Source organism: Pongo abelii, chromosome 23, assembly GCF_028885655.2.
Source record: "Pongo abelii isolate AG06213 chromosome 23, NHGRI_mPonAbe1-v2.0_pri, whole genome shotgun sequence".
NCBI classification, from domain to species: Eukaryota; Metazoa; Chordata; class Mammalia; order Primates; family Hominidae; genus Pongo; species Pongo abelii.
Genome location: NC_085929.1, coordinates 37,425,770 through 37,449,307, shown reverse-complemented (window position 1 = coordinate 37,449,307; position 23,538 = coordinate 37,425,770). Strand labels below are relative to the sequence as shown.

At 43.5% G+C, this 23,538-nt stretch overlaps 1 long non-coding RNA gene across 1 annotated transcript in view; it reads left to right on the top strand.

Moving 5' to 3' along the window:
* LOC134761169 (uncharacterized) overlaps positions 1–14,425 on the top strand; it is a 45,332-nt gene extending 30,907 nt beyond the window's left edge. Inside the window, exons 2-3 of the long non-coding RNA XR_010139455.1 lie at positions 9,653–9,774; positions 12,652–14,425. This is a non-coding gene — a long non-coding RNA (uncharacterized LOC134761169). The remainder of the gene's footprint in view (positions 1–9,652; positions 9,775–12,651) is intronic.
* The last annotated feature ends 9,113 nt before the right edge of the window (positions 14,426–23,538 follow it).

Here is a 23,538-nt window from a genome sequence, read left to right as displayed (position 1 = left end):
CACCATGCCCGACTAATTTTGTACTTTTAGTAGAGATGGGGTTTCACCATGTTGGTCAGGCTGGTCTCGAACTCCTGACCTCAGCTGATCTGCCTGCCTCAGCCTCCCAAATTGCTGGGATTACAGGCATGAGCCACCACATTCGGCCTCCTCTTCCTATAAAGACATGAATCATTGGATTAAGGGCCTACTCCAAGTAGGTATCCAAGTATGATATCTCAAGATCCTTAACTAATTACATCTACAAAGACCCTATTGCCAAATAAGGTCATATTCTGAGATTCTGGCAGACATGAATTTTTGTGGGACACTATTTAGCCCACTCTATTCTGCATGGAAGATTTGTCTTTTCCCCCTCATTTAGTAATTTATCCAATCATTTACATCATTATGGATGATATGATTTGGCTGTATCCCTACCCAAATCTCATCTTGAATTGTAGCTCCCATAACCCCCATGTGTCATGGGATTGACCTGGTGGGGGGTAACTAAATCATGGGGGCAGGTTTTTCCTGTGCTGTGCTTGTGATAACGAGTAAGTCTCACAAGAGCTGATGGTTTTATATTTATTTATTTATTTTGAGATGGAGTCTCACTCTGTCACCCAGGCTGGAGTGCAGTGGTGCAATCTCGGCTCACTGCAAGCTCTGCCTCCCGGGTTCACACCATTCTCCTGCCTCAGCCTCCCGAGTAGCTGGGACTACAGGTGTGTGCCACCACACCCAGTTAATTTTTTTTTTTTTTGTACTTTTAGTAGAGACGGGGTTTCACCGTGTTAGCCAGGATGGTCTCAATCTCTTAACCTCGTGATCCGCCCGCCTCGGCCTCCCAAAGTGTTGGGATTACAGGCGTGAGCCACTGCGCCCGGCTGAGCTGATGGTTTTATAAAGGGCAGTTCCCCTGCACATGCTCTCTTGCCTGCAGCTATGTGAGATGTGCCTTTCTTCTTCCTTTGTCTTCCAAGATTGTGAGGCCTCCCCAGCCATATGGAACTGTGAGTCCATTAAACCTCTTTTTCTTTATAAATTACCTAGTGTCACTGGGCGTGGTGGCTCACGCCTGTAGTCCCAGAACTTTGGGAGTCTGAGGCGGGTGTATCACAAGGTCAGGAGTTCGAGACCTACCTGGCCAACACAGTGAAACCCCGTCTCTACTAAAAATACAAAAATTGGCTGGGTGTGGTGGCTCATGCCTTCAATCCCAGCACTTTAGGAGGCCGAGACAGGCAGATCACCTGAGGTCGGGAGTTTGAAACCAGCCTGACCAACATGGAGAAACCCCGTCTCTATGAAAAATACAAAATTAGCTGGGCATCGTGGTGCATGCCTGTAATCCTACCTACTCAAGAGGCTGAGGCAGGAGAATAGCTTGAACTCAGGAGGTGCAGGTTGCAGTGAGCTGAGACCACGCTCTCTGTCTCAAAAAAAAAAAAGACTGTCTCAAAAAAAAAAAAAAATTACCCAGTCTTGGGTATTTCTTCATAGCAGTATGCGAACAGACTAATACAATGGACTAGTGGATATTTATTTTTATATTTTGGGTTATAATCCAATATTTATATTGTATTTTAACTCAAATTGTTTTTCATCTTTGGCCATTGGGAGCTCTTTCAGTTGGCGCCTATGACACACCTTCATTAACTTTTTTTGAGCACTTCCTTATTTTCTTATACTACAAGATGCTCTAGGCTCATCTTGTATACTTCCTGCCTGAGTCCTAGAATCACTGATTTCTCCAAAGAGCTCTGATTCTTTTTACTGGTGAATGGCATTAGAAACAAAGATCTGGGCACTAGAACTTCTCATGGTTACTGAGATGTCATTTATTTTAGGTCCTCTCAGCTGGCAGTGCAAAAAATGTATGTGTATTACTTATCTGAGTATATACACATATCTAGAAATATTTCTATGCGTAGCCATCTGTATCTAAATTAGGCTAAACATGAGTTCATACTGAGGAATTCAACTTGAATCCATTACCACATGGTTAATTCTAGCCTTCTCACCTGGATTATCTGTAAACTTCTACTCCAACAGTGAGAAACCTGACTCCCACAATCTGACATCCACTTACTTACTTGTTTCATTTCATTATATATGTAAAGTAGTATCAAAATTAATCTGTAGCCAATAGGTAACAACTTTATCAACTAGAGTACAGTGCTTATGTGCAGTTCCTTTTGCCTTTAGTCTACAGACTTAACTCATTCCAAAAATTTCCTTAGGTCAACACCTAATACTTTCCTTGGAGTCCTCTTCAGTGAAGTTGTTGCATACATTCATAAAAATTCCTTAAAGAGACAAGGACATGTTCTGTTGCCCAGGATGGAGTGCAGTGGTGCAATCATAGCTCCCTGCAGCCTTGAACTCTTGGGCTCAAGCGACTCTCCCACCTCAACCTCCTGAGTAGCTAGGACTACAACTGCATGCTGCCACTCCTGGCTCTTATCACACTCTGTATTTTTTCCTAGGATCTCCCAACCTCCTAAATAATTTTTTAAAATTTGCATATGCTAAAGTTCACTGTTTGTGCTGTACAATTCTGTGGGTTTTGACAAATGTAATATTGAATTTTATCCATTCTTACAGTATTATACAGTTTTATTGCTCTAAAAATCCCCCTTGTTTTACTATTTATTACTGCCATGGAACCCCTGGCATCCTTTTTTTTTTTTTTTTGAGATGGAGTCTCACTCTGTCACCTAGGCTTGAGTGCAGTGGCACGCTCTTGGCTCGCTGCAACCTCCACCTCCCAGGTTCAAGCAATTTTCCTACCTCAGCCTCCTGGGTAACTGGAATTACAGGTGCCTGCCACCACACCTGGCTAATTTTTGTATTTTTAGTAGAGATGGGGTTTTGCCATGTTGGCCAGGCTGTTTTTGAACTCCTGACCTCAGGTGATCCACCCGCCTTGGCCTCCCAAAGTGCTGGAATTACAGGTGTGAGCCAACATGCCTGGCTTCCACTTATTATCATCTGTATAGTTTTGTATTTTCCAGAATATCATATAGTTGGAATCGTAAAATATATAGCCTTTTCACACTGGTATCTTTCACTTAGTAATAAGTATTTAAGGTTCTTTCGTGTCTTTTCATGGCTTGATAGCTAATTTCTGTTCTTTTTCTTTTTTTGAGACAGGGTTTCATTCCTGTCACCCAAGCTGGAGTGCAATGGTGTGATCTTGGCTCACTGCAACCTCTGCCTCCTTGGCTCAAGTGATCCTCCTGCTTCAGCCCCCCAAGGAGCCGGGACTACAGGTGCATGCCACCATGCCTGGCTAATTTTTGTATTTTTTGTAAAGGTGGGGTTTCACCATGTTGCCCAGGGTGGTCTCAAATTTCTGAGCTCAAGTGACCCACCCGCCTTGGCCTCCCAAAGTTCTCCTGGCCTCAAGTGATCTGCCCACCTCGGCTTCCCAAAGTGCTGGGATTACAGGCATGAGCCACCATGCCGAACTCATAGCACAGGTGTGAGCCACCACACCTGGCCACTACCTTCTTTTTTTTTCTTTTTTCTTTTCTTTCTTTTTTTTTTTTTTGAGACAGAGTCTCACTCTCTTACCCAGGCTGTAGTATAGTGGAGTGATCTTGGCTCACTGCAACCTCTGCGTCCTGGGTTCAAGTGATTCTCCTGCTTCAGCCTCCCAGGCGTACACTACCACGCCCAACTAACTTTTTGTAGAGACAGAGTTTCGGCATGTTGGCCACACTGGTTTCAAATTCCTGACTTCAAGTGATCTGCTGGTCTCAAACTCCTGACTTCAAGAGATCCCCTGCCTCAGCCTCCCAAAGTGCTGGGATTACAGGTGTTATCCACCGCACCCAGCCTACTAATTTTTTTATATTGCTGAATACTATTTCATTGTACAGATATACCAGTTTGTTTATCCATTTATCTATTCAAGGACATGTTTGTTGCTTCCAGTTTTAGCAATTACAAACAAAACTACTATGAATATTTATATGCAGGGTTTTTTGTTTTTTTTTTTTTTGAGACAAAGTCTCGCTCTGTCGCCCAGGCTGGATGGAGTGCAGTGGCGTGATCTCGGCTCACTACAAGCTCCACCTCCCGGGTTCACGTCATTCTCCTGCCTCAGCCTCCCGAGTAGCTGGGACTACAGGTGCCCACCACTACGCCCGGCTAATTGTTTTGTGTTTTTAGTAGAGACGGGGTTTCACTGTGTTAGCCAGGATGGTCTCGATCTCCTGACCTAGTGATCCACCCGCCTCGGCCTCTCAAAGTGCTGGGATTACAGGTGTGAGCCACCGCGCTCGGCCTGTTTTGTTTTTTTTTTGAGTATCACTCTGTTGTTGCACTCAGGCTGGAGTGCAGTGGCTCAATCTCGGCTCAGTGCAACCTTCACCTCCCGTGTCCAAGAGATTCTCCTGCCTCAGCCTCCTGAGTAGCTGGGATTACAGGCGTATGCCACCATGCCCAGCTAATTTTTTGTATTTTTAGTAGAGACAGGGTCTCACTGTGTTGGCCAGGCTGGTCTCAAATTCCTGGCCTCAAGTAATCTGCCCGCCTCAGCCTCCCAAAGTGCTGGGATTACAGGTGTGAGCCAACATGTCTGACTTATATGCAGGTTTTTGTGTGAGATGCTGATAATTCTGGGGGACCCTGGATCCTGGTTTTCACTCTTGCTGATTCATATTCTCAGGGGTCATATGAGAAACATGATTCACAGATTTGCAGTTGCATAGTGGTGGTTCTGAGGTTCACAGGCTTGAAGGATCCTTCTTTTCCTCTCCCAGCCCATGGCTTGGATTGCTCAGCACACTGACACCTTGACTGTCTCTTCTGCAGCCTTTCCCTTGAAGTGCCCCACTCACATCTCACCTAAAGCCCCCCTGCCTGTTCATTCTTCCCCCACGTCCAACTTGGTGAATCCCAACCTGAACTCATTACCTCTCCCCTCAGACCTGCACTTGCTGCTGCTGCTGCTGCTGCTTTTTGAGACAGGGTCTCACTCTGTCACCCAGGCTGTCACCCATGGCACAATCATGGCTCACTGCAACCTCAACCTCCTGGGCTCGGTGATCCTCCCACCTCAGACTCCCGAGCAGCTGGGAGTGCAGGCACACACCACCACTCCCCCCTAACTTTTGCATTTTTGGTAGAGACAGGGTTTTGCCAAGTTGTCCAGGCTCAAGCAATTCTATCGTCTTGGCCTCCCAAAGTTCTGGATTATAGGCATGAGCCACTGCACCCACTGTGCACTTGGTTCTTTGTTCATTGGTTTGGTGAGGGCGTGCCTCCTCCATCACCCACGTCCTCCTCCACTTCCCCCTACTTCCAGTTAGTTATCCAGCCTGTGGATTCACCCTGATGTCTCCACATCCTGTGATCCATCACCATCATTGCTCCTCGGGGGAAATCTTTCTCATCTTCTCCCCACCCTTTGAGCTTGGGGCTTCAGACAAGCCAGGCCACTTCATGCCTCTGCATCTCTGCCTTAGGCTATTCCCTATTCTAGAGTATACCCTCCCCTTCATTAACTGTCTGGGAAATTCTCATTCATCTCTTGAAACTCTGCTTGGGTACCTGTAAAACTTTGCTTACTTCTATCTATACTGTTGCTACTCAAAGTGTGGTCTGCAAATAAGTGGCTTTGGCATCACCTGGGAACTGATAGAAATGCAGAATCTTAGGTTCCACACCAGGCCTTCTGAATCTGCATTTTATTTTATTTTATGTTTTGAGATAAGAGTTTTGCTCTTATTGCTCAGTCTGGAGTGCAATGGCACCGTCGCAGCTAACTGCAACCTCTGCCTCCTGGGTTCAAGCAATTCTGCTTCAGCCTCCCAAGTAGCTGGGATTACAGGCACCCGTCACCACACCCGGCTAATTTTTGTATTTTTTTTTTTTTTTTTTTGAGACGGAGTCTTGCTCTGTCACCCAAGCTGGAGTGCAGTGGCGCGATCTCGGCTCATTGCAAGCTCCGCCTCCTGGGTTCATGCCATTCTCCTGCCTCAGCCTCCTGAGTAGCTGGGACTACAGGTGCCCGCCACCATGCCCAGCTAATTTTTTTGTATTTTTAGTAGAGACGGGGTTTTACTATGTTGGTCAAGCTGGTCTTGAACTCCTGACCTCAGGTGATCTGACTGCCTTGGCCTCCCAAAGTGCTGGGATTACAGGTGTGAGCCACTGCGCCCAGCCTGAATCTGCGTTTTAAAAGATCCCCAGGTATTGGATGTGTACATTAACATTCGAGAGGTCTTCTATTGTGTGTTTCCATTGTAACATGAGTTATACTGTTTTGCAGTAATTCATGTTTGTTTTGTCCTCTGGACTGTGAGTTTCTTTAGGTCAGGGTCAGGGTTCATGCCCCATTCAGGAGCTAGTTGATGCTGGGGCAACTGGAATGGAGCCCAGATACTTGTTTGACTTTCAGTGTTCTTCAGACCTGGGATCTAGGCCAGTGACAAAGAGAAATGCTACAGAAGTGAGGTTCTTTTCAAACACAATTTTGCTTTATCTTCACAAAGTTTTTTTTTGTGTTCGTTTTTTTGAGACAGGATCTCACTCTGCTGCCCAGGTTGAAGTGCAGTGGTACAATCACAACTCACAGCAGCCTCGGCCTCCTGGGTTCAGGTGATCCTCCCACTTCAGCCTCCCAAGTACCTGGAAATACAGGCATGCATCACCATGCCCAGCTAATTTTTGGATTACAGGCTGCTGCACCCAGCCACAAATATATTGTTAAACAATGCATATCCTTTCTTTTCCAATTTAGGATGAATTTGAATGAGAATAAATGGCAACATGAACAAGAGTTTATGTGTAAGAATGTTCCTAATTATAAAAAATTATAAAAACTTGGCCACGCGTGGTGGCTCACACTTGCAATCCCAGCACTTTGGGAGGCCAAGGTCTGCGGATCACGAGGTCAGGAGATCGAGACCATCCTGGCAATGGTGAAACCTCGTCTCTACTAAAAATACAAAAAATTAGCTGGGCGTGGTGACGGGCTCCTGTAGTCCCAGCTACTCGGGAGGCTGAGGCAGGAGAATGGCATGAACCCGGGAGGCGGAGCTTGCAGTGAGCCGAATCACACCACTACACTCCAGCCTGGGCAACAGAGTGAGACACCATCTCAAAAAAAAAAAAAAAAAAAAAAAATTTATAAAAACTTAAATGTCTAACTATATGGAACCATTAAAAATAGTGTTTTACTAATATGTATTTATTTAGAAAGATATATAAATACAGACTTTTTATAATTTAAAAAATTATAAAGTATGTAATAAATTATACAAATTCAAATATAAAACTGTATGTGAGAAAGTACTCAAAGTAACAGCCAGGCGTGGTGGCTCACACCTGTAATCCCAGCACTTTGGGAGGCCGAGGCGAACAGATCACTTGAGGTCGGGAGTTCGAACCTGACCAACATGGGGAAACCCCGCCTCTACTAAAAATACAAAATTAGCTGGGTGTGGTGGCACATGCCTGTAATCCCAGCTACTTGGAAGGCTGAAGCAGGAGAATCGCTTGAACCCGGGAGGCAGAGGCTGTGGTGAGCTGAGATCACGCCATTGCACTCCAGCCTGGGCAACGAGTGAAACTCCATCTCAAAAAAACCAAATAAACAACAACAAAAAAACCCTCAAAGTAACAGTCTGGGCCAGGCACGCTGGCTCATGCCTGTAATCCCAGCACTTTGGGAAGCCAAGGCAGGTGGATCACCTGAGGTCAGGAGTTCGAGACCAGCCTGGCCAACATGCGGAAACCCCATCTCTACTAAAGATACAAACATTAGCCAGGTGTGGTGGTGGGCACCTGTAATCCCAGTTACTTGGGAGGCTGAGGAAGGAGAATCACTTGAACCTGGGAGGTAGAGGCTACAGTGAGCCAAGATAGCCAGCCACTGCACTTCAGCCTGGGGAACAGAGTGAGACTCTGTCCCAAAAAACAAACAAACAAACAAAAAACAAAGTAGCAGTCTGTCCCGCATCTGTTGAGTGATAGGCTTCCATCTTTCTATAATTTCTGGTCCCCATATAAGGAGTAAAGTAATAATGTCTTATGTGGTCATGAGGTGGTAGCTTCTAAAGTTGTCAGGTCATAATGTAAAATTTTATTAGTGTTAAAAATTGCTTCAAATAGTTCATGTTTCATAAAATTCAGTATGTGCAGTCTTAACACATATTGTACCTTCCTTAGTAAGTCCAACTAATTTTCCTACATCAGTTAATACTTTTTTTTTTGTTTAGTATCAATTTGCATTTAGGGGTCAGGTTGAAATATATATACTCATATGTACATATACCTATACATAAACACATATGTATATCTCTATCTCTTTGTCTATGTCTGTGTCTCTCTCTCTCTCTTTTTTTTTAATTCCCAGCCCTTTGAATTGAAGTTGGGTAATTTAAATTGAACTATTTTCCCCCATAAAAATGAGAATGTATTTTTCTGCAACTTGCTTTTTAAAGTATTTTTCCATGTTCCTTCACATAAATCTACATTACTCTTTTCAACAGCAACATAATATTTTATGGGGGTGCCATAATATAACTATTCCATTCTCTTGATAGACATTTCAGTTGTTTGACATTTTTTTGTTATTATAAATGATGTCAGCAATATCCTTTTACATATATTTGGCTTTCTTTTATGAAAATAACTTTATGGTTTAAAAAGACAAGCCAGGCCAGTGGCTCAGGCCTGTAGTTCCAACTACTCAGGAGGCTGAGGCAGAAGGATTGCTTGAGCCCTTGAGCCCAGGAGTTGGAGGCTGCAAAGAACTATGATGGTGTCACTGCACTCTAGTCTGAGCGAAAGACTGAGATGCCATCTGAAAAAAAGTCATTGATAGGTTCAAGAAACCAAGGGGCTAATCTGATTAGGTCTGCCAAACTTAACCTGCCCTGCTTGCTGCTTTTGGTCACTCACTTGTTTTTTGCTTTTTTGTGGTGGTGGTCGTTTTAGACAGGGTCTTGCTCTGTCGCCCAGGCTGGAGTACGGTGGCCCAATCAGGGCTCACTGCAGCCTCAACCTACTGGGCTCAAGTGATCCTCCCGCCTCAGCCCCCCAGTAGTTGGGATTATAGGCACGCACCAACATGCCTGGCTAATTTTTTGTATTTTTAGTAGAGATGGGTTTCGCCATGTTGCCCAGGGTGGTCTCGAACTCCTGGATTCAAGGGATCCACTCAGCGCCTCAGCCTCTGGAAGTGCTGGGATTATAGGCGTGAGCCACCGTGCCCGGCTGTCTATTATTATTATTATTTTACCCAGGTAGCTAAAAGTCACACTGCTTAACAGAGTAACAACCTTCACTGGCTTCCTTACAGATAACATTTCTGAAGTATATGTTGCCATGGTAATTAATGATTGCTTACGTTGCTTTTCAGGAGCTTGGGGACAGCTCCTGTCCAGTTCAAACTGGTTGAGACCACTAACCCTTCAACTGGGCATGTGCAAATGCCCATGAGGTAGCCTTCTGATATTACAGGGACAAAAACTCTACCCTCTGATGATGCTAATGCAGCCATTTTCTGAATATGCATCCTATAAAAAGCCATGACCCCAACTACACTTGCACAGATCACCAATTCATTTTTCCTCAATGTCAATCATCTCTTTCTATGCCTTAGACCTCTCCGCTTCTCTAATCCATAAACATTCCTAAACTTTATTTTCAGGGAGGCCGACTTGAGAGCTGTTCTCCCACCTTCTTGCTGGGCTGCCCTGTGAATAAACCTTTTCTGTTTTGCAAAATCTGGTCACAGTGACTGGTTTACTGCGCATGGGCAGAACGAACCTGGTAGGTATCAACTGCTAATTTAAGGGAAACAACATATCATGAAACATTTATTTTTTTGTTTTTCCTCATTGAGGTTAGAAGGAAAGGACGTTGAAGTAAATGTTGTTGGAGAACCCACTGTACATTAGTTATTTCACTTAAAGTTGTGGTTTCCAAGAACCTAACTATGATGTTAAGTGACATTCTGTAAGGCATTATTTGTTGTTCAAATTTTAAATTACAGAAAGGCATAATGCATATAGATGAAAATTTAAAAATCATCCTTAATTCCATCACTATGAGATATTGAGTTTCAGTTTTTCTTTCTTTTTTTTTGAGATGGAGTCTGACTCTGTTGCCCAGGCTGGAGTGCAGTGGTGCCATCTCAGCTCACTGCAACCTCCGCCTCCTGGGTTTAAGCGATTCTCCTGCCTTAGCCTCCCGAGTAGCTGGGACTACAGGTGCATGCCATCACACCTAGCTAATTTTTGTATTTTTAGTAGAGATAGGGTTTCGCCATGTTGGCCGGGTTGGTGTTGAACTCCTGACCTCAGGCGATCTGCCTGCCTTGGCCTCCCAAAGTGCTGGGATTACAGGCGTGAGCCACTGGGCCCAGCCATCAGTTTTTAAAAATATTTATTTTACTAGAATTTAATAGAAGAAAAAGAACTGAAGTGAAACCAAAGCACCCCTTCTCTATATATTCTTCTAAATTTAAAAAGAGATTGTGAAATAGCAAGAGCATGAGAACATTATATTTTTGGTTAAACTTTGTTTTTCTCAATAAGCATGACTTTATTAAACTTTATTAAACTTTGTTTTTCTCAATAAGCATGTCTTTAAATTTCCATGCAATAACATTTTGTCACCTGCCAAATTAAAATCAGAAGACACTAATGATGGCCAAATAGACCACATACACACACACACACACACACACACACACACACACCACACACCACACACTTTAAAAACTTATTGACAGGAACAAAATGTAAAAAAAAGTACTTTCTTCAGGAGAAGGTAATAAAAAAAAGGCTGATCTCTAAGAAAAATATCCAATAAAAACGACAAATTGCTTGTAGGGGGGAAAAAAAGATACCCACGGAAAACACATCTATTTACTATTATAAATCCAACAAAATAATAAATTCAGAATATTAATCTTTCTCCTTCCTCATTTTTTTTTTTGTCTACTAGGGGCTAGGCACTATTTCATACTTATTTAAAATAACAACAACAACAACAACAAAAAAAAACTTGCTAAGTTTTGAACATGCACATTAAGCACCTCTGATGAATGACCTGAGGTCTAGGGGAATCTTTTATAATCTATCTTGGACTTGCTTAAAATCAAGTTCCTAGTGTCAGTGACACAGAACTTGAAGATGACTTGACAATCTACTTTGTGAGTCACTTGCAGGCCAAAATTCAGAATCTTGCCTTATTTAGTGCACTTCCTTTTTTCATTCCTATTTAATTTTTGCTGTCAAGCTTGTGTTTGAGTGACATGGCTTTCGCTTGCTAAGAAGGCAATAAATTCAGTTTTGTTTTAGATGGCTATTTAGTGGTCTTTATTTCTTACTCACCAGTTTTCCCAAACCATATGCATTTTAGCTTGACCATGATTTTTCTAACATAGCTTTTGTCCCCGCAAAGCTTCTAAATGCACTCTCCTTTTTTGGTAGTGAAAGAGTCTTTGTCTGGATATCATCTTTAAGAACTTCTAGATTTTTACTTATTCAATTTGTGCAATGGCATCTATTTTCTTTTCTGTGTTTTTTTGTTTTGTTTTTGTTGTTTGTTTGTTTTGTTCTCCCCCACAGGAAATGAAGCATCTATTTCCTTCTTGAAGTTTTTTTTTTTTTTTTTTTTTTTGAAACAGAGTCTCGCTCTGTCACCCAGGCTAGAGTGCAGTGGCACAATTTCGGCTCATTGCAACCTCCGCCTCCTGGGTTCAAGCAATTCTCCTGCCTCAGCCTCCTGAGCAGCTGGGATTACAGGTGTGCACCACCACGCTAAGCTAATTTTTGTATTTTTAGCAGAGACGGGCTTTCACCATGTTGGTCAGACTGGTCTCGAACTCCTGACCTCGTTATCCGCCTGCCTTGGCCTCCCAAAGTGCTGGGATTACAGGCATGAGCCACCACACCTGGCCTTCTTGAAGTTTTCATCCCCGAGACCTCTTACTTCCAGTTCTAGTTTTGACAGATTGTATTTTAGGTCTGCTGCATAGCTATCAAGTTAGGATTTTTTCCCAACTCTCTCTTACTTTAGTTCCACTGTTTCTTGCTTCCCAAATCTTTTTCCTGGATTCGTTTTATTAATTTGTTGGAGCATATCCTCAAGTAATTTTTTTTTTTTTCAGAGAGTGCATGGGAGGGAAAGTTTCAGAATCCCTGCTTGTCTCCTTTTGCCTCCACATTTGCTTGATTAGGATATGGAATTTTCTTTCAACATAATTTTCTCTATACAAAGGTTCATATAACAAATAGAAATTTCATTATGTTAATAACTGGCATCAAAATTCGTTGAAGGGAAAAGATTATCTATGGGATGAAAAAAATACAAATAGAAATTTCATTATGTTAATAACTGGCACCAAAATTCGTTGAAGGGAAAAGATTATCTATGGGATGAAAAAAATACACTGATAAGCTCATGTGGGTAGAAGATAAGGGCAGGAGTGTTTCAGAGAGACCTGGAGGAGAAGGAAATCAGTTACACTGCTCATTATGAGACAAGAGGAGGAATGTGTACTGGTTCCGAGAGAGCAGAGGATTGAAGAGAGAGAGAAAAGGGGGGTCCACTACTCAATGTGAAGTGGACTGTGTTGTTGTGGTGGTACTTTTGAAAAATATATGTCCACAAGTTCTTTGATACTCTTCTCTTCAACAGTTGGAGCTTAATTCTCCTTCCCTCAAGTATGGGCAGACTTAGTGGCCTACTTCTAGTGAACAGAATCAAGCAGAAGTAATGGTGTGTGACTTCGAAGAGCAGGTCATAAAAAGGTACTGTGGCTTCCCTCTGGGTTGCCTTTAAGAGGGGTGACAGTTTCCACTTCCTCTTTTGTGGAATGTTTGCTTTGGGAGAAGCCAGCTGCCATGTAGAAGTCTAACTACCTGAGATTGCCATGCTAAGATGAAGTCCAAGCTAGCCATGTGAAAAGGCAGCATCACTTTGCCCACAGCTACCCAACTGTTCCCAGCCCAGATACCACACATGGAAGTGAAGGAGCCATCTTGAACATTTCCTGCCTGTGATGGGTTAATATTGAGTGTCAACTTGATTGGATTGAAGGATGCAACGTATTGTTCCTGGATGTGTCTGAGAGTGTGGCCAAAAAATGTTAACATTTGAATCAGTGGACTGGGAGAGGCAGACCCACCCTCAATCTGAGTGGGCACCCAGCAGCTGCCAGTGCAGCTAGAATAAAGCAGGCAGAAGAAGTGGAAGGACTTGACTTGCTGAGTCTTCCAGCCTTCATCTCTCTGGTGCTGGAGGCTTCCTGCCCTTGAACTCCAAGTTCTTCAGCTTTTGGATTCTTGGACTTACACCAGTGGTTTGCCAGGGGCTCTCAGGCCTTCAGACGCAGACTGGGGGCTGCACTGTCGGCTTCTCTACTTTTGAGGTTTTGGGACTCCGACTGGCTTCCTTGCTTCTCAGCTTGCAGATGGCCTATTGTGGGACTTCACTTTGTGACTGTGTGAGTCAATACTCCTTAATAAACTCCCCTTTTATATACATCTATCCTATTAGTTCTGTCCCTCTAGAGAATCCTAACTTATACATCCCCCCAGAAGACGCATCATGGAGAAGAACTGAGGCCCCAGGCTCATGGCCCCAGTTGAGCTGTCCCAGCCATCTTCAGCCATCATCACTGCACTGCACTGCAGCTGATGTTTTAGATATCTAAGAACAGAGATGAACCATCCATACTATGTCCTGCCCAATTTCTGACCCACAGAATCATGAGGATATAAAATGCTTGTTGTTTTAGGATACTAAGCTTTTTGGGGTGGTTTGTGATACAGCAACAAACAACCGGAACAATCATAGTTTACAAATATTAAACTAAGTATTGAAAGTCACCTCGGCCACAATCCCAGCACTTTGGGAGCCTGAGGTGGGCAGATCACTTGAGGCCAGGAGTTTGAGATCAGCCTGGCCAACAAAGTGAAACCCCGTCTCCACTAAAATTACAAAAATTAGCTGGGCATGGTGGTAGATGCCTGTAATCCCAGCTACTCGGGAGGCTGAGGCAGGAGAATCGCTTGAACCCAGAAGGCAGAGGTTGCAGTGAGCAAAGATCATGCCACTGCACTCCAACCTGGGTAACAGAGTGAGACCCTGTCTCAAAAAATAAATAAATAAGCAAATAAAGTGACCTCATGCTACCTCGTCTCAATAGCTCCAGTACTTAGCACAGAGGCCTGGTCTTCCAGAGGCTTGACGAAAGTTTATTGAATAAAATGACTCCTGCTTTCCTTCTTCCTTCCTTCTCTTTCCTCACTATCTTCCCACTCACATTTAAAAGGAAAAGGCTGGGCGCAGTGGGTCATGTCTGTAATTCCAGCACTTTGGGAGGCCAAAGCTGGTGGATTCCTTGAGTCCATGAGTTCGAGACAAGCCTGAGCAACATGGCAATACCCTGTCTCTACAAAGGATAAAAAAATCAGCTGGGTGTGGTGGCAGTTACTAGCGTTGCTGAGGTTGGAGGATCACTTAAGCCTGGGAGGTGGAGGTTGCAATGAGCTGAGATCACGCCACTGCACTCCAGCCTGAGCGACAGAGTGAGATCCTGTCTCAAAAAATAAATAAAATAAATAAAACAAAATAAAATAAAATAAAATAAAATAAAATAAAATAAAAGCCCAAATGCTCAAAGTTCTGACATGATACTCTAGGAGCTGATTTTAGGTTGCTCAGGGGACCAGGGGAGAATTGGGCCTCAATGGGTGGAGGATGGCCAGATCTCAGAGGGTTCTAGCTTCTTCCTATTCCAAGTCCCTCCAAGGACCTCCCTTGATTGGAGATGAGGCTGTGGCTTTAAGGAACTTATCTCTGATAATAATTCCAAGGGTAAAGCTTTGGGGCACTGTGCGGGTTTTGGGAATACAGCAGCTAAGCTATGATGTTATGAGGAATTTGGAAGGAGGGAACTCTCTGGGTGCCAACAGGCTATCTGGCCTTTGGCATGTCCTCCCCTCTCTGGCCTCAGTTTCCTTTTAATGAGTCTCCTTTGCCAAAGCCCACTCTGGGAAAAACCTGAGGTCATTAAAAATGGAATCTGGCAATGTCCCAAAATGCCGGAAACAAATTCACCCCTCTGATGCTTCAAATTCTTCAGAAAATGTGGGCTGACACTGGAAAGAGCAAGTTACAAAACAGTCCATACAGAACATTCTCTGCTTGTAACTTTATCCAGCCTCCCTGTATAGAACCGAGGTGGTGAAGGCTGCTTGCCAATGTGTTATCTGTGGTTATCTGAGTTGGCAGGAGGAAATTTTTCTGGGTAATTTTTATTTTCTTTTTGTGTGCTTCCAGATTTTCTACAATGAACATCTATTACTTTTGATAATCAAGAAATTAAAAAAGTTTAAAAGCAGGCCTTTTGGCACATGCCATTTGTCATGCTCAGTAAGTACACAAGTTGCTTCTGGGTAGAAGTAAAAAAGAGAGGAATCATTCATGCAGCCTTGTGGGTGAAGACTGTGGGGTTTTCTAATTTATTGGTTTTCCCTTGCTATACAACAAATTACCACAAACTTAGTGGCTTAAAACAGCACACATTATCTCACAGTTTCTGTGGGTTGGGAGTCCAGGCATGGCTTAGCCGAGTCCTCTGCTCAGGGACCCACAAGGCTACAGTCAAGATGTTGGGTGGGCTGTGTTCTCATCTGGATGTTTGAATGGGGAAGAATCCACTTCCAAGCACACTCAAGTTGTTGGCAGAATTCAGTTGGAGCTGTGGGACAGAAGGCCCCAGCTTCTTGCTGTCCTTTGCTTGGAAGCCACCCTCAGATCCATACCCACAGTTTCTTGCCATTTGGGATTTCCCAACATGTCCACTTTCTTTAGCAAACCAGCAAGGAGAGCTTCTAGAGCAAGACGCTTTATTTATTTATTTTTTTTAAGCAGGGTCTTGTTCTGTCACCCAGGCCAGGCTGTAGCGCAGTGGCATGATCTTGGGATCACTGTAACCTTCACCTCCTGGGTTCAAGTAATTCTCCTGGCTCAGCCTCCCAAGTAACTGGGACTACAGGCACACACCACCATGCCCAGCTAATTTTTTTTTTTTTTTTGTATTTTTAGTAGACACAGTGTTTCACCATGTTGGCCAGGCTGGTCTCGAACTCCTGACCTCAAGTGATCCATCTGCCTTGGCCTCCCAAAGTGCTGGGATTACAGGCATGAGCCACCATGCCCAGCCAAGACACCATTTTCTAAAAGGAAATAAAAAACCCACCTTAAAGGGAAGTCAATTGAAAGGGAAGGGATGACACAAAGGTGTTGTTATGGACTGAATATTTCAGTAAAATTCATGTTGAAGCCCTAACCCTCACCCCCACAGTGTGACTATATTTGAAGATGAGCCTCTAAGGATGTAATATTAAATGAGGTTACAAGGGTGAGGCCCTGTTCTGATAGGATTAGTAACCTTGTAAGAAGAGCTCTTTCTCTATGTGCATGCACCAAGTAAAGCCATATGAAGACATATTGAGAAGGCAACCATATATAAGCCAGAAAGAGAGCCCTCATCAGAAACCAAGGCAGCTGATCACCCTAATCTCAGATTTCCAGCCTCCAGAAGTGTGAGAAATTAATTTCTGTTGTTTAAACTACTCAGTCTGTGGTATTTTGTTACGGCAGCCTGAGATGACCAAGATAGATGTGAACACCAGGAAGCATGGATCACTGGAGAGGGGTGGGGGTAAGAACACCTTTAAGCCTGTCTGCCACTTAATATTGTGAGGTTGGCTGGAATTCCAGATAGAAATTCCAGAAGCTAAGGTTCTCCTTAGAGGTTTTCATTCTGTAGGCCAGTGTGAGGCTTGCGAAGTTCTGAATGAACTCTCTGAAGGTGATCTCAATGACGGTGGCAGGTGGCCTACATCTGGGGAATAGATAAGGCACCTTCAAATCCTGGCCCTGCCACTTCCCAGCTATAGAACCTTAGATTAATGGCTTCTTTCAGCCAAAGTTTCTTCATCTGATGTTGCCTGGCAAGTTATTAAAGGAAAATATAAAACACTGTCTGGTGTAAGCAGCTCTTATCTCCAGCCCAGCCCCAGCAAAAGGAGGCTGATGATATTGCTGTCTCCTACCCCATCTGGAGATGTCCTTAGTATTCGGTGTTTCAGGTCCATGCAAAGGTTTGAAATAAGAAGGGGACAGGATTTGAGGATGTTCAAAACATGGAGGAGACCTGATTCTTGCTTGTCCTTACAGCTGGAGAAGGTGAGTGTCCAGGTGTATATCTGAAGTCAGTTGGGGGACTGGACTGAAGGAAGAGCCAGTGTCTCTGGACACCAGAAGGAAGTGTCCTGGGCATGATGTCTAATACCAGGTGAAGGAGGTGCTTTTTTTCCATATGGTGACCACCATGGGAGGTGCCTTAGTTTTTTGTCATCACAGAGTCATGGCTGGGGGTAGGGCGGTTTGAGCAAGTAGACTCAGGGCGGCATGAAATAATCTATAAAGGTATGGGAAACTTCTTGCGCTAGGGCTATGGAATAAAATTCATACCTGAAACATGTCAAATGAGATGACGTGTGTAAACTGCAGAGTTGTGTCTGGCACATGCTAAGGGTTTGATAAAAGAAAGCTACTATTCTGTTATCAACATCTCCTAGTTGAGTGGCTAAAAAGCCTCTATTCTTATTCATCCACCATCATGGGTCCATTGTTTTCCAGGTTGAAAAAGATATATTGCTCAGACAATGAGGTTTTGGTAGAAGCCTGCGTAGAAGAGCATTTATATGGAGGGGATCCTCATACAGTGGATAAAAGCAGAGATCTTAGTTCTATTCCCAGCCCTAATCAGTTATTAACATGTATTGTAATAATGTTACGGAATGCTGTCCAGAATTGGGAGACGGGGTGGTATGGGTGTGTTTTAGATGCTTAACCAAAGGATATTTGAGCAAAATATACCATCAGGACTAGATTCCTGGGCATGCAACCTGTGAAGTCACACAAGCTTCCATACTTAAAAGGGCCCTGCTCCCAGAAGGGCCTCACATTTGTTTTGTGCTCTACTGTCACCTTCTTGAAATTCTTAATAATTTTTGAACAAGGGACCCTGCATTTTCATTTTGCACTAAACCCAACAATTTATGTATATGTCCTGTATACCACATCTTGATCTGAGTTCTTAGCAGCAATCTGAATGTGAAGTTTCCAAATTTCTTACAGCCCTTTATCTTCTATGAGTCTTGATAGATGTTGAGCAACCTTCCTCCTTATGAAATTTCACAAGGCAGGGGTAGAAGATGGACACTATAGGTTTAGGGGAAGGGGAAGGAGTCAGAGCCAGGGAGAGTGTGTGAGGATCCCCTCTACATAGGGCACCCAAAGATGTATAAAAGGAAGTGGTTTCCTGTAAGGCCTATGTGAAAGACACATGGAAGTCTGACTCAAATTTTCCAAGTGGAAGAAAGACCAGGAAATGAGAGAGGCAAGGAAAGAAGGGAATAAGCAGGTTCTGCCTCTCCTTCTTACGCTGTTAGGTCCTAAGGGCAAGCACAGAGGTGAAGCAAAAGCATGTGGTTATCATCAAAGGGGTCCACAGGGCTGTCAGGACACAATGCTATTGGAGCAGGGTTCTTTGCCTTAAAAGAGGGTACTGGGAGAGGTATCTTGGCAAAGAGCTATAAACACAGCAGCCTCAGCCCTCATTCCCTTTTTGGGTGCTCCAGGCACAAGGAAATAGCAATCCATTTGGCGAAGTGCTAAGAACAACTTGGTATCAATTTGCTTTTCGGCCAAAGCCAAGGATACTTGCTATTATAAACTTGAGGTTTCTTGAAACTTTTCCACATTCATTTTTGATCACTGTGAGTTTTCCCATAGTTAAACATAACATAGCATCTCAAAGTGGTTGGGGGTGGGGCTTGCTTTGGGCCAGAAAGGGATGGGAGAAGCTGCATAACTCAACCCCGTTCTTCTGTAGGACCTGCAACGAAGCCTATTCTACTATAGGCTGCCTTTCATCAAGGCCTTTTCTAGGTCCTGTCTCTGGGGCTGGTTTCCAGGGCTGTCTCACGTGTGCATGCGCATGTTTACATGTTGCTCTGAACTCTGATTTCATTCTTGATTTGTCATACACCTTCCAAAATTTGTGGTATAACTTAAATGATTACATTGGAAAATGAATATTGTAAAATACACACAGAATACACTGCAGTATAATTGTGCTGGTCACAAGGCAAACAGAGATTTAAAACATTAGTTCATAGTGCACTCCAGGTGCTTGTTCTTAGGATAGGACGCAAGTTGAATGTCATTTTGAGGACCGTCATTGTTGTGTTGTGAGCATACCAGTAAATATTTATGACTGGAGCCTGAGTTCGTTGGTTCTCCTGTCTTGCCACCTCCATGGAAGCCATGTTCTATGTACGTCTCCTGAATCCTAGAAGACCTAAAACAGCCTCTGATCTTCTCTGGCCAAACCATCTTCTCTCAAACTCCAAAGAGTTCCAGGCATCATCTGAACTTGAGAAATCAGACTCTTGTCCAAAGAGGCCAAATGTTGAATCACGCAAATGTGATTCTGCTCTTTTTTTTGAGATGGAGTGTCGCTCTATCACCCAGGCTGGAGTGCAATGGCGCAATCTTGGCTCAGTACAATCTCCACCTCCCGGGTTCAAGTGATTCTCCTGCCTCAGCCTCCCGAGTAGTTGGGATTATAGGCACCTGCCAACATGCCCAGCTAATTTTTGTATTTTTGTAGAGATAGGGTTTCACCATGTTGCCTCAGCAAATGGCAATTGTTAGCAATAATGCTGTTAAGGCAACAATATCCTGGAAGACTTAGCTCAGCCAGCCATTCCCTTGCCATTTTTAACCACAGCCACAGCTGCTGGTGTCAATGACATGCACATGCTATCACATTCAATTTGTTTTATAAGGAAAAGCAATTTCTTATTTACCCCACCACCCTCAGGAATGCTGTTGACAGAAAAACATGTCACATTCCCTTTCTCTCATGGGCTGAGGTCCTTGGATGCCACTCATGCCAGTTGGCCAGTTAGCAAATGTGGTAGGAGGCCTGGATTAAGAAGGTCCAATTCTCATTCATAGAAATACGGCCTTTCTTGGGCAGATCACTTAAGGCCATGAATTTGAGACCATTCTGGCCAATATAGTGAAATCCTGTCTCCACTAAAAATACAAAAATTAGCCAGGTGTGGTGGTGCACGCCTGTAATCCTAGCTACTCGGGAGGCTGAGGTAGGAGAATTGCCTGAACCCAGGGGACAGAGGTTGCAGTGAGCTGAGATTGCACCACTACACTCCAGCCTGGATGACTCAGTGAGATTCCATCTCAAAAAAATTTAAAAAGAAAAAATGAAACATGACCTCTTTCATCTCTATCAGAGTAGGTGGACAGTCCTGGAAGCCTGGGCACACTCCAGAGGGATAAATGGCTTACCACTGCACTGACTGCATCAGATCAAAGTCCCATACCCTCAATTGCTACTTGTTATTTAAAAAAAACCCATAGGTTTGTTTAAGTCAGAGTCCTGGTCCTTTACACCAACAATAATAAAGGTATTTTTCTGCTTAGGTGCAATTCCGAACAATTAGAATATCCCAGAAGCCCTCACAGTTTTATCCCAGGTTGCCATCCCAAACCAGCAGGTCTCCATGTCTTAAAGTAGCTGAAATAAGACCCAGTCATTAGGTCAGGGAAATGGGCTGAAGCTAGATCAACAATTATATCAAGAGTGGAACACTGAGAACCTTAAGGACTCCTGGGCTCATCTTTGCCATTCTCCTGAGTCAACAGAAGTGGAACAGAAACAGCAGAATCAGGCCAGATGCAGTGGCTCACTCCTGTAATCCCGGCACTTTGGGAAGCTGAGGCAGGCAAATCACCTGAGGTCAGGAGTTCAAGACCAGCCTCATTCTCAGATGAGCAATCTCCTTGTGGTGGCAAGAGGGCTGCCAATAATGCCAGCCTTGCAACCTTACAGTTCTAAATTCAACAGATTAAAAAGGAAATTCCCCCACCTCCATTAGCTCTATTTGTGTAAAACTGGCTTGGCTTAGATAATAAACTCACTCCATATCCAACTACCCTGACCAAGGGGCTGCAGTGCTCTGGTCGGTCTGAGTTACATGCTCAGTCCTGGAGCCAGGGGTAGTGAACAGACAGAAAGTGAAGGAGGGTTGGAAACTCAGAGGGCAACTAATATTCTCTTATCAAAAGAAGTGAAGATAGATACTGAGTAGACAAAAGCAATGGATGTCCATAACAGTGGGACTCTGAGAGCATAAAGGAGGGCCACTGAACTAATAAAGAGATCAATTTATTAATTTATGATTTTTTTCTTGAGACGGATGTCACTCTCATTCCCCAGGATGGAGTGCAATGGTGCGCTCTCAGCTCTCAGCTCACTGCAACCTCTGCCTCCCGAGTGGCTGGGATTACAGGCACCCACCACCACGCCTGGCTTAATTTTTGTATTTTTAGTAGAGATGGATTTTACCATGTTGGCCAGGCGGGTCTAGATCTCCTGACCTAAAGTGATCTGCCCGCCTCGGCCTTCCAAAGTGCTGGGATTACAGGCGTGAGCCACCGTGCGCGGCCCTATTAATTTATGATTAAAGATATGTGGCTGGTTCATGACCCAACCAGTCATCTACTCTTAGTGAGTTCAGCTAGGGGCAGGTTGATTCAGTAGTATAAAATCAGAACGGATGGAATCAGATGTTCCTAAGAAATATTTCTAGCAAAATATTTATGGGCAGACTAGGCTCAGTTGTGAGGCAGAGAAAAACCTCATATACTAATGATGTCAAGAAGACAGAAATTAGTTTTGTAAATGAGGTCCAGAGATAAGCAGTTCAGGCCTGGTAAGGTGGCTTCACATTCATCAGGAATCTAGGCTCCCTCTAACTTGTCGCTCCATCGTCACTGGCACAGAGTGCCTTCTCCTTTATGGTCCAACAGTGACAAATTCCAGTCATGGAATTCTAGTCAGCAGGTGAAGCCTACATTTTAGTCAGGAGGGTGAAGGAAGGAGATGGGCTCACTCCTTTTTAAGGGTAAGTCCTATAAGTTACTCAGGTCCCACTGGCTAAAATTTAGTCAGTGGGTTATACCTGCCAGGGAAACTGAAAAATGTGTTTACTCGGAAGAATAAATACAAGGAGACAACACATCTTTGTTAGAAGTGGCACCCTAGTGGACAACCCTTTCTCTGTTGTAGGGAGTGGCCTATTCAAAGGCTGTGGGCCAGTCACCTGGAATCCATGCATCTACAAAAGGCAACCCCGGATATAAAAGAGTTAACCAACTGTTACTTTTTGTTGCCCTCTTTTTTGATCCCTTAGCATATACTAACTTGAAAAAGTCTAGGTACAATTTAATTGCTTTAAAAATTATATTTATGGCTCACACCCGTAATCCCAGCACTTTGGGAGGCCGAGGAGGGTGGATCATTTGAAGTACGGAGTTTGAAACCAGCCTGGCCAACATGGTGAAATCCTGTCTCTACTAAAAAAAAAAAAAAAAAAAAAAAAAATTAGCTGGGCGTGGTGGCGTGTGCCTGTAATCCCAGCTACCTAGGACACTGAGGCAGGAGAATTGCTTGAACTCGGGAGGTGGAGGTTGCAGTGAGCCGAGATTGCACCACTGCACTCCAGCCTGGACGACAGAGTGAGACTCCATCTCAAAAAAAATAAAAATAAAAATAAATAAAAATTTAATTATTTCCCTTAGAAATAAACTGTCTCTTAAAAAAAAAAAAAAAAAGGATGTGCTCCCACAACCAGTGAAACAATGCCAGTATGTATAAAGTACCAAGTTTCTCCAAACCCCTCAATTTGGTGTAACCTTCCACTTTTCTTTCATGTTCATTTAGATACATTTGTAGGGCTTCCAGCCCTGCACTCCATACAATGGGCTATTATGATATACATTACTCTGTAATTTTTGTTTGTTTTGCTTAATGCATCATGGACATGCCACAGGCTAAGAAATAGAGGTCTTCTAACAGTTGCATAACACTCCACAGTATAGCTGTCCTATAACTGATTCAACCACTCCACTTTGATCGATACCTTTTTAAATTTTTTTGCTAGCACAGGTTACGTTGCAGTAAATTCCTCATACTGATGTCCTTTTACCTTGGTGCTTTTAGTTCTTTGAGAGTCTTTAAAGTAGGAATGCTGGGTCCAAAAGTGTATATTTAAAAATTTGCATCAATATTGCCAGATCATCTTCTAAAAAAATTGGAACAATCTACATGCCCACCAACAATGTATAAAAGTTTTGTTACCCTAATTCTTGCCAGCACTGTATGTTACTGCTCTTTTAAATTCTGCCATCTGATAGGTGGCAAATGGTACTTCATTGCTTTGATGTACATCACATCTCACTGACCTCATTATCTTTCATATGCTTACGGAAATGTGGAAGAGCATCATGGTTCAAAGTACAGACTAACAGACAACCTGTGTTTGAGTCATAGCTCTATCACCTATTGTGTGACATGGGCAAGTTATTTTATCCTTCTGAGCCTGTTTCCGTAGCTGCAAAACAGGGATAATATTG